Below are 13095 nucleotides of genomic sequence, written 5' to 3'. Positions count from 1 at the left end.
TCACTTCACAGTTAAAGAAGGGAAGCTCCTGGGACACATAGTATCCAAGGAAGGGGTGAAAATTGACCCTGAAAGAGTAGCTACAATAAATGAAGTGCCTATCCCAAAGACTGTCAAAGCTATTCAATCATTTTTGGGACAAATCATTTTTCTCAAGAGGTTCATCCTTAATTTTGCAGATATCATAAAACCTATAGTGAGCATGTTGAAAAAGGAAGCTAGAATTGACTAGGATGCAGAGGCACTAGATGCATTTATAAACATAAAGAGGGCAATATCTGAGGCACCAGTATTGATATGCCTAGATTTTGATAAACCCTTCTTGGTTTTTTCATTTGCATCATGCCATACAGTAGAGACAGTCTTGCTACAAAAGAACCAGGATAATTATGAACAACCTTTTGCATATTTCAGTAAGTCACTGAATTCATCTGAAATTAAATACGACCTAAATGAAAAGAAAGCTTATGCCTTGGTAAAAGTAGTAAAACAATTCAAACCATATTTGGTAGGTGCAGAAGTCATAGCACATGTTCCCAATGCAGTGGTAAAAGACATATTCAGGCAGACTGAGGTCACAGGGAAAAGGTGCAAATGGATCAATCAGATTCAAGAATTCAATATTGAGCTCAAAATTTCCCAAGTTATAAAATGCCAAGGAGTAGCTAAACTTATGGTAGAAGCTCAGGAACAAAACATTAAAATCTAGAATCAGATGAAAAGGTTGTATGACAAATGAACAACAGATAGGAAATTTCAAATTGGTGATTTGGTTTTGATGTGGAATGCCAGGAGTCAAGATAAAGGTAAACATGGTAAGTTTGAAGCTTTATGGCTTGGACCTTATAAGATTATGGATAGAGAAAGAGAGGATTCCTATTCTCTCCAAAATGTTATAGGAGAAGTCCAAGAACTACCAGTGCACAGACAATTCTTAAAAAATTTCTTTTCCTAAAGGGAAAAGGGGGAACCATCCTCATGTACAATAGTTTAGGTCTCACTACCATTGTAAAAAAGCCACATTTTCTTCAAATCTCCTTTCCCTTATATAAATCAAAGAGTCTAGATTCTTGAAGGTATCCATAGCATACCCCCATCCCCAGTCAGAGCCACTGTTGAGCATCAAATCTAAATTAAGTAAAATATCTTGATTTGAGAAATTAAATCATAGAAGCTATCTATCTTTGGAAGAAATCATCATTTCATTGATACCGTAATAACTCATAAGTTATCGAACAAGTCTAATAGCATTCTATTGAAATATCCAAAATTCAAATAGTATCAATGAGACCCAGCAATGTCTCATCGATATAAAAAGGGTATCGAAGGAAAGGGAACACTGATGAACTCTTATAAGAACTCATCGAAAGCAATGATTCCACTGAAAAAGGATATCGAAGAAAGCAATGATTCCATTGAAAAAGGATACTGAAAGAAGTGTTCTTATCGAAAGAATGATATCGATCAAATAGAAGGAAGCTACATCGATAAAAGATATCGATAAGAATATGAGTTTAGAGGAGGCTAAAAGGCATGTTATTGATATGTGTGGTTTTACCGATGCAACTTTATTGAGGAAGATTACTAATGAGTTCATCGATGAAAGATGATAGTGGAAGAAAATCAAAAGAAAGATGGCCTCGATGAAACAATAGACCCATTCATCAAAGAAATGTAGTGCTGTCGATAGAAAAAGTGTTTCTATGGAAGGATAAAGGAATTTACTGAAGCCCAAGGTTTCTTTGACATTAAACCCGATGGACATTAGATATATATTGATGAGGAGGCAGCAATAATGACCAAATGTAGCATTTCGATGAAGGGAGAAAATACTTAGTCGAAGTAATGTTCAAAAAAAAAGTGCTAGTTAATGGTTATATGTTGAAAATCCACAACGCTTGGTGATAATGTATATTCTCATTACCGATGAGACCCAACGATGTCTCATCGATATAGAAGGGCCATCAAAGAAGGGCAACACCAATGAACTTCATAAAGGACTCATCGAAGATAATAATCCCATTGATAAAAGATATCGACGAGGAAATAGGTTTCAAGGAGGCTAAAAGGAATGTCTCTGATATGCATTGTTTCGCCAATACAACTTTATTGGTGGAAGATGACAAGAGAGGATAAAGAAAGGCTTCAGTGAGACAATAGATCCATTGATTGATGGGGTGTAGTGATATCGATGGAAGAGGTATTTCAGTGGAAAAATAAAGGAGGTCACTGAAGCCCAAGGTTTCTTCAACATAAAAACTTGATTGATATCAGATAGGTATCGGTGAGGAGACAACCATAGTGACCGAATGCAGCATTTTGATGAAGGGAGAAAATACCTAGTTGAAGTAATGTTCGAAACAAAAGTGCTAGTTAATGGTTATATGTTGAAAAGCCACAATGCTTGGTGATAATGTATACTCTCATATAAAGGAGGGAGATTTTGTAATATGGAGATAATTAGAACAAGAAGTATATTATAGGCTCATGCTTGCCATTGTACTATTTTGGTGAATATATATAATATAATTAGTTGTTTTTCCTTTGCATATGTGTTGCAGATTACTGCATTTTTCTATAGGTAGTTGCTTATGATATTATCTAAAGGAGATAAGGTTATTTGTTTTCTTCCACTAAAATTATGTGTTTCATATTGTAGATTTGGATCAAAAAGATTTACTTGCGAATTGTAATTGTTCCTTGGATGGTCTCTTAAGGTTAGAGTTAAATTCATTCAAGTGGTTTACAATATAGACATTGAAGTAGAGCTCATAAGAAATAGTAACTGACAGACTCATCGAGAGGCGGTGGGTTTAAAAACTATCTCATAAGTTTACACAATAAGTCCTAAAGAGATATAAAGACTTTGTAGCCCAAACAACAAAGAAAGGCACTGGTCATCTATAAAATACAACTCATCAATTTATACTTTCACATTAAAAGTAATAGGAGTAGTTGAGTAGGAATTCTAGAATAAATTAACAATGTGCATATATATATTTCAAGCACAAAGAGCAAATAGCTTCTACAACAACAATCTTGAACTCATCTACTATATCTCCATCCTAGGAGCTTATGCCATTCTGAGATAGGAGGAAGTTAGATCAAGACAATAAATTTGCTATAAAAAGCATTAGTTGAAGGAACAACTAGTGAGTAGGTACACCCACCTAGGTCTTGCAGAGCCCAAAGTGAGAGAGTTAGTAACTAGATAGGTTCACTCTATGAGTTGGACAAGTCAATTGGAGGGTTTGAGAATAGGAGTTGGCATTTCCTTAGAACCTATCCAATCTATTGATTTGAGACCCAACAGGGTCCATCTTAGACCCTGATTGAGCCCCTGTCAGAATTTGGGCATGTTTGATTGTTTCTTGTTCTCATTTTCTAAATGTTGCAACCCTGGTACAAAAGTGCTAAAAGAGGCTATAATAGCACCACTCTAGGTGACAAAAGTGCCAAAACAATGTCAGACAATTTTTGGGTCAGTTTTGAAGTTCTCAGTTTGATTTTTTGGCTTGATTTTCACTCTAGAGGCTTGATTTGTCATATTTGATGGTTTTTGGGCACTGTGGTATTCATTTTTGATGTGTATGAATCCAATTTGGCTCTTTAAAGTGGATGTGCTTGTTCATTGACGTGTTGATATGTTGCTCCAACAAGTTGAGCATGTCCTTGCTGTTGAGGAGGTTTGTTTGCAACTCCAATGAGAGGATATGATGTGCCTCATTGTAGAGGAGTGTTTCATGTTGTTGGATTTATGTAGTTCTCTAGATTTTGTGTATTTAACATTCTTGTGGCTCTCTTTATTGTTGCATTATGGCATTATGAGCTTATGACTCGATTACTTGAAGTTTAGCCTTCGTGGAATGATTATGGTTATCTTTTGTGTTGTCGGATTTATGATCCTTGTTATACATTCTATGTTGAGCTTCATGTTGTTATTATGATGTATCTTATATGTTCCACCCTATGGCTATGGTCCATGATTAGGAGAGTGGGATCTTTCATGTGTTGGACCTAGGTCATAAGCAAGATCTCTGGGAAGGGGGTCTAGATCTATGGATTCACATGAAGAGTTTATGTTGTAATTTCAAGTGATAATAATAATAATAAACAATTAGTGGGTTTATGTAACTAGGAATTCACCTAATAAAGATATAATATGTTGTTGTATGCCCCAATTGGACAGACCTAGGGAGATGGTTCTGGGATCTTAGATTGAGAAGATCGTTGGAGTGGTAACCTGATCTCCCTTGTGTGACTCCAAGGTGGAGATGGATGCCACATGAGGTTAGAATGTGATGACATTCTACCCCACATGTGTCCATTATCCATTTTCCTTGATTTTTTGATTATGCCTCTGGGAGTTTGATTGCCTTGATTTAGCCATGTGATGTATTTTGATATTGTATTCTTATGTTGGAGTCTTGTGATGTCATGTTGCATGCTTTGGTTGTTAGGTATCAGCTTAGGTCTTGAGTGTGGGTTGGAACCTTATGTCATCTCCCAGCACGGGGGTGGTTCCTATTTGGTTCCACATGGTTGGGTGGTTTTATGTCTTCTACCATTGGGACATTCTTCTTAGATGATAGCATGCATGGATTTGGATCTATATTATCTCATCATATGAATGGATTTCTTGGAGCATATTCTATGTAAGTTGAATTCATATCACGTGGAATGAAGAATACAAATGTTAAGAAGACTATGTATTCAGAATATTGAGAACATGTATAATATTACTTGTAGTAGATTGAATTTAGAATACGATGTATTGAGTGAGATTTATGTAATCAGATATTCTATTGTATAACTTATTTTGATTAGAGAGGAATGAAATAATTGAGAGATATAAATGCAATGTCTTGTGTATATCTTGTGGATGGTAGGGAATATGCTAGTAATCATCTATTCCTTTATTGGAAAGATGTTAATCTTCAATGATAGTTATCTTGAGATATGGAAAATAAACAAGTAGTTGTGGATTGTATGGATTGTATGACTATTCAAGATGTGGTAGATCTATTGAGCTGATTTCCATGTATTAGAAACAATGCTATTTATGATGACTTGTAAATGTGGAATAAGAATATGTACTTACATAACTTATATTATTAAGCATTAGGATGGGATGTAGCAAAAGAGACTATGTTCTATTCCATGGGCTCTTGTATATTTGGACTTGATGATATAGGACTATGTTCTTGTAATAAGATGATGTATTAATATATGGATCATGTTGTAGAAATTATCATGATGTTGGGAATGAGATCTTATGATGAATTATGATATTGAAATATTAGATTATGTTTATTCTTGTAGGTAACATATGACCCTTGCATTTTTTTAGCAACATGAAATCCTATTTGGAAATAAGTGATTTATGTTATAATCTTGCATATAAAAGTGAAAAGTAATCTTGATGAGTTGCGTAATGGTTGTGCTTAAGGAAATAATCTAGTTCCATATGTAGGAGAAGGTTAAATGCATTTAGATTTATGAAGTGTTAAGTGATTGATGAATAAATATGGGTATTAGGAACATTTGGTTGGTATTTAAATGAACCTTATGAGTATGGAATGTGATAGAGATATGCTTATGTGTTAAAGATTTATCATAGTTATATAGGAAGTAAATGAATTTTTGGATAATAGTATATGGTATTATAGATGGATATGTGTTGAGATAGAAACTATGTCATGTAGTGACATTGAGATGCCCTAGGGAATGGATAAATTGTATGACTTTATATAGAATTATGTTAATGATTAATAATTGATTTCGCTAGCATAATAAGATAATATGGTTGCATTCGTAATGTTTAACATGTTCTTATAAATAATGTTTTATTGATGCATGATGGTAGTAATGTTGCATTAATGAATGTTAGCGATAACATGAAAGTCATGGTTGACCTAAATTTTTTTTTATCTCCTTTTGTTAGTAGATTCTGTTTATTTCTCTAGCATATTTTGGCACGCATTACATCTATACTCGGCCAGTTGTATCATGAAATGCATATGTGTGTCTACCAAGATTATAGGAACTTCAGGATAGGTGTCACCTTGCCCCACATCTGGGCTTGGGATCATATTGCAGTTACTCGACCTATTGGAGTATAGTATTGATGATGATGATTTCCATACATTGATTGGCACAGATGCCTATTGCACTATACTAGAGTCAATGCAGTGTGGTTTTGGAGGAGGATACTAGATGAGTAGATGTTCTTCACATGGAGAACATTCATGGATAACAAGAAATGGAGGGGGGATTGGTAGATAGCATTTTCTTTGAGTGACTGATGGCTCTTTGGGCATACTATTCATGTCATTGATTAGTACCTACCCCATCGTGTGATGAGAGAATTCAATGTTGTATAAGACATTGTCAGAGATGAGCACACCCATTCTTGAATCACAAGAGAGACAATGACATGGGGGTAGGTAGTGGGGCCACTTGAGGTTTGACTTAGTTGGACAAGAGCACCAATGATCCCATGGGGTGAGAGGCTATAGGTAGGGGAGGATCTTGGGTGGACATGAGCTCACTCATGCTGGTGGAAGGCCCACAGGCTAGTTCAACTCAACATTCCTGGAGTTTTGGAGATAGATGATCTCGCACCATCAGTGGATGAGGTGGTTGGAGGAGAGGGGGATACACTAGGAGAGGAGGATGCCACTAGAGGGGGAGGAGAGTGCAAAGATAGGGAGGGGGGCCAAGAGAAAAATATAGGTACTAAGGAGGAGGGGGAGGGGACAATAGGTACCTCGAATAGAGGTACCTTTTACATGTACAAGTACCAAAAAGGTAGATTGGAGCACTTCTTGGGGACTAGGGAGTAGGAGATGGTGTAGAGATAATGGATATACTGGTTAGGGAGGGGGGACATGAGGGAGGAGATGCTACAGGAGGGAGACAACCAGAGCAGGGATAGGTATTGCAGGTTGAGTATGATCACACAATTTTGTCTTAGGACACAAAGCGAGCGAGGGCACAGAGATTAGAGGATCGACTAGCTAGTGAGAGGCAATGGGTTGATCAGGAGAGATCCCAAGCAAGCAGTCTCTAGGTGAAGGTTGATTGACTAAGGAGGGAGGGTAATGTCCTGAGAGAGGATCTATAAAATTCCATCTCTGAGAGGGATAGCCTACAAGTGCAGTCTGATGAGATGGATAGGATGGTTGAGGAGGAACAAAATGGAGGAGCTATAGGGAATCTTCAAGAGGAGATGTTACAGATGGATGAAGAGCTGGATACCATCTGAGCTTGATTGAGCAAAGTAGATTCAAACGATGTGAGACTCGGGAGTGATAGAGACATCGCCTGATAGTTACTAGCTCCCGATGGATTAGGGCCCCTCCTATCAAAGATCATAGGAGCAAGATAATAGGAAGAGAGGATGGGAGAGAGATTCAATACTATTGAGATCTCTACCATCAGGTTGTACATAGGGATCAGTGAGCACCCTCCTATGTAGAGAGCACGCGATCACAAAGGAAACAAAACTAGCAGTCAGCTACCTCTGTGGGGATGAGAGCGCCATGACCAACAACAGATGGCCCCTTAGGTTTAGGAGAAGGAGGAGGAGGTGATAGAGAGAGGACATGCTAGTTCTCTATGATGTATATGTGACATATTTTTAACCCTTCAGGGCTTATATCATTGTAATATAGTTGGACACATTAATTTTTTTGATATATATGAGATAGATGCAGTTTTGGTAGCAAGATACATTTGTATTTATCATGGACTGTACATGGACTTTATTTTTTATTTATATGTGATGGATGATGATTATGATTTTATGATATGATGATGCATGTGATCTAAGTTATCTATGATGTAGGATGGATGGGCATGATATGCATATGTATGTTATATAATGTTCTAACATTCTTGTGGATGCAGGATGTATGCATGCGATGTATACCTATATGATATGTGATTCTTACCTATCATGTTTTGATTATATTTATCCTATGATGTATGTTGAGGATGTGATGATTATGCTATATGGATGTCTTAAATGATTACCTATTATTTCCACTTATGATTTGTGTATCATATCTTGAATATATTCATGTGGAAATGACCTACTAATGATATGCTCATGATTTTATCTATATGATTTGATGGATTATATGCATAATGAATACATCTAAATGTGAAAATGGAATGAATGAAATGTCTAATGAATGCATTTATATACAATTGAATGAATGCAAATAATGAATGGACCTAAAATGAAAGTGCTATGTAATGAAAAATGGATTTATAATGAATGAAACTTATTAGGTTGTGAATGAATGCATTAAAAAAATGCCCCTAAATGGTAATGCAAATGCAATAATAATAATGATAACACAAAAAAAATGTGCGAAAATGGAATTAAATGAAAATGATAATGGGAGTGAAATAACAAAAATGTAATAATGATGAAAAAAAATGAATCAATAATGGTAATATGATAAAATGTGCCTAAAATAAATATGCAACTAGCTAAATGTATAGGTAATGAAATGTGCAACTATATGAAATGTGAAACTATATGAAATGTGCAACTATATGAAAAATTCAACTACATGATAATGAAATAGTTTTTGTAATGTGCCAACCATAATACAATGATATAGGGCTAGATAGAAGAATAGATAAAGGTGAATAAATTGGGGTCTCCAAAAGGAAAAGGAGGGTGATGGGATGAAATGAAAAAATAAAGTGAATGGAGTAGAGAGGAATTTGTTGTTGTCTATAAGTGGAGAGAAAACCTAGTTTTGATATTGCCCAAGATAATCTATATCTCATTATAGGAATCAGGATGTTGTGAGAATCTGAGGCGTGGACTAGACTCTCAGACAATAGGTGTCTCTTGCATGTAGTTGTGCAAACACCATGATGATGTAGATATGAGACTGTAGGTTCATACAAGAGATACCCTCAAACACAACATACCACAAAAACATGCCCCAGTATACACACAACCCAAACATACCAAGCTATATAATGATCATTGAAACCTTAAATAGGAGTAGTCGTAGGACAAAAAGGTGAAAATCACACAAACAAAATGCACAAAGCCAACTGACATCTCTTGCCAAAAGTAGGATTAGGATTAGGATGATAATTCCAGACATGGGGGTGACTGATAGGACTGACTAGGCAATAGAGTAGATGGAATATGAAAAAAGGTGTAGATATAAGACTGACTACTTGGACTTGGTTAGGCTTTATGTGGATGAGTGTTTGGATGATGCACAAGTCAAAAAGAAGATCAGTTTGATGGGATAAGCTTAGAGATTAGGGGAAAGCTCAGTATGGTGGGATAAAATCTTAGTGTAATGAGGCGATCCTTATTCACAGTTCGGACAAAGACTCATCATGTCAGGGTGGGGGGAGGTTGTGAGGTGAGGCGAATGGGGGAGTGGAATTGGGTAATTCAAAAATCATTCCAATTCCATTGTGGATGGGCACTGATTGAAGAGGGTTAGCAAATGATGGATTGGAGGTGAATTAATTCCTAACATCACTAATAGAATATGAAGGCTAGACGGGGAAGGGACAAACGATCAAGATTGGAACATCTTGCACATATGCCCTTAAAGAGTTTATGGAGATGGTAATGGGGTGAATTCATTGCTGGCATCACTAATGAAATATGGAAATTAGGTGAGTGATGCATTTGGTGGGGAAAAATGAATCCAATTAATGTCTTAGATATGAAAATATGGATACCAGATGGGAGGATGGAAGCGGAATACACCATGCCAGAAGAGTCAGTTGCCTTGACGCCTAAAACTAGGTTTTTACTAAGGTACTTTCCCATAGAACCACAAGGTGGCTTTCACTGATGGATGAATTGATTTTTCTTTACTTTTTTTCTTTTTTCATTTTTTTGTATTTTTATGATTTTTGATTTTTTTTTATCTTTTATTTTTATTTTTGAATATTGGGATCCTCTGAGGACTTGACATATAATATTTTCAAGTGCATGATGTTCATAAGCTCATCCAAAATGCTCTCCCTCAAGAGTAGCCAATTTATAGTCTCTTGATCCATATTTCGCTGTAATCACATATGGTCCAAGCCAATTAGGCTCAAACTTGCCTTTTTTCTCATGATCCTATAGATTCTTCTAATTTTGCATAAGTACTAGGTCACTGATGTCAAAATCCTAGGTTTAGACTTTATTATTATAGTGTAGTCATAGGTAATTTTTATAAACCGGGAGATGATTTAAGCCCTTGAGGAGCCTTTCATCCTTGAGTTCAAGCTCTTACAATTTGGCAACTCTATATTCTTCATCAGGCAAAATGTTCTATAGGGAGACCCAAAGTGAAGGGATCTTGATCTCAAGGGGGAGGACGGCTTCAGAACTAAAGACTAGGGAGTATGGAGTGACACCTGTGGGTGTGAAAATGCTTGTGCGGTAGGCCCAGAGGGCGGGATAGAGTTGCAAACTGTGCCAATCATGACCAACTTCATTGACTGTTTTCTTGAGGATTTTGATAAGGGTTTTATTCAAAGCCTCAACTTGATTGTTACCTTGGGGGTAATATGGAGTGGAAAAATGGTGTTGGATGGAGAACTTCTAGCATAATTCTTTAACGTCCTAATTTTTGAAAGGTCTGCCATTGTCTATGATGATTACCTTAGAGACTCCGTAAGAATAGATGAGGTAGTTTAGGATAAACTTGGAAATTTGTTTGCTAGTTGTGAAGGTGAGGGGTATGGCTTCCACTCACTTAGTGAAGTATTCTATGGTAGTTATAATGAATTTATGTCCATTGGATGAGGTGGGGTGGATTTTCCCTATGAGATAAAGACCCCATTGTGAGAAGGTCCATGGTGTGATGAATAACTACAAATCCTAAGAAGGTGCATGAATTTTTTCATCGTGCTTCTGATAAGGGATACATCTCTTTACATAGTAATATGCATCTTGTTCCATTGTAGGCCAATAATATCTCATGCACAAAAGCTTCTTAGCTAGTGTAAGGCCACTTGAGTGTGTTCCACAGATACCTTCACAGAATTCATGTAGTTCCCATCCAACCTCCTTTTTGTCTAAACACCTTAAGAGGGATCCATCAAAATGCCTTTGAAAGAGGATGTCACCAAGGATAGTGTACTAGGATCATCAGCGGACGAAGGTTTGTTGATAGGTTTTAGTGAGGTATGGGGGAATGATGTTTTATTGAAGGTAGGAAAAGACTTGTTGATACCAAGGGGAGTCAGAACCAACAAGGACACACACCATTTCAGATTCGGGGACATCATATGCCAAAATTAGGAGTTTCTCAACCAAGAACTCACACTTTTGACTATTTACCAACATTTGCAGAAGGGAACCAATTGTAACCATAACATCAACAACTATATTGTTTGTCCTAGGGATTTGATCAAACTGAATGAGGGTGAATTGTTGCTTGAGATCTTCAACCACACTATGATAAGGAAGTAACTTGTCATCTTTTTTCTGATACTTGTCGTTTACCTATTTTATGAGAAGTTGAGTATCACTATAAACTTGCAGTTCTACGATATTCCACTAGATAGCCAAATGGAGCCTAATGATTAATGCTTCATAATTGATGATATTGTTGGTATAGGCAAAGGCTATCTTGTACAACTTCGGTATGCAATCCCCTTGAGGTATTACTAGAAATATACTTACCCCCGATCCATTTTGTGTGCAAGAGCCATGAAAATACAACTACCATTTCGAAGATGCAATGATAGTCATAATGGAATCATCGAGGAATTCTATGATAAGGGGGTGATTGCCTTGTAGGGTGGCTTCAACTAGTTGATCTGATATGACTTGTCCCTTTATTTATTTTTGGTTTGCATACATAATGTCAAATTCACTCAGGAGCATGACCCATTTAGCTGTATGTCCAATGAGAGCTTCTTTAGATAGCAAATACTTGAGAGGATCAATCTTTTCTATAAGCTTAGTCTTGTTATTAAGAATGTAGTGTTGCAATTTTTGTGTGTTGGAGACCAATGTAAGGAAAGCTCTTTCTATGAGGGTATAATTGAGCTCAAACCCTACAAGAGTGTGGCTGATGTAGTAAATTGCATGTTATTTACCTTGGTCATCTGTCTATGCCAGTAATGCCCCTAGTGCCACTGTAGTTGCTAATATGTACAAAAGAAGGGGTTGTCCTAGGATTGGTGTCATCAATACTGGTGGGGAGGCTAGGTATTATTTTAACTTATCAAAGGCCTTTTGATAGAGGCAATCCCATTTGAATTTGGTATCTTTGCATAGGAGGTGTGCAAATGGGTGACACTTATCTACCAATCATGCGATGAATCTATGGATAGACTAGAGTTTCCCTTGGAGGCTACAAAGTTGTCTGAGTGTATTAGGAGGCATTTCCATTATAGCTTTCCCTTTTGCCAGATCCACCTCAATGCCTCTATGAGAGACTATAAACCCTAGGAGTTTTCCTAATGTAAACCCAAATACACATTTCTTAGGATTTAATCGCAACTTATATTTCTAAAGTCTCTCAAAGATGTGTCTTAAGACTAGAATGTGCTCATCACTTGTTTTTGACTTGCCTAGGAGATCATATATATAGTCTTCCAATATTTTGTGTAGGAGGTCATGGAATATAGTTGTCATTGCATGTTGATAGATTTATCCTATGTTATTAAGACCAAATGGCATGACTTGATAGAAAAAGGTGCCCCAAGGTGTTGTGAAAGCTATCTAATGTTGATCTTCTTCGACGATCCTTATCTAATTGTAACCAAAAAAAATATCCATCAAGGAATGCATCTCATGTCTAGCTGTGAGATTTACAATCATATCTATGTTGGGAAGTGTAAAGTCATCTTTCAAACATGCTTTATTAAGGTCTCTAAAGTTGGTATAGATTTTGATGCCCCCAATTGGTTTGACAATAGGTACAATATTTGAAACCCATTCAGGATAGTCAATGGGTTTGATGAAACCAACATCCAACATCTTTTGTAATTCTACTTTGATCGGGAGAGAAATATAAGGATTCATCTTACATAGCTTCTATTTGACTGGTTTGGCGTCTAGACGGATAGCAAGATTATGTACTACCAAGTCCG

Source organism: Cryptomeria japonica, chromosome 7 (genome assembly GCF_030272615.1).
Source record: "Cryptomeria japonica chromosome 7, Sugi_1.0, whole genome shotgun sequence".
NCBI classification, from domain to species: Eukaryota; Viridiplantae; Streptophyta; class Pinopsida; order Cupressales; family Cupressaceae; genus Cryptomeria; species Cryptomeria japonica.
The sequence above is the reverse complement of the archived record's forward strand: the minus strand, read 5'-3'. Positions refer to the sequence as shown.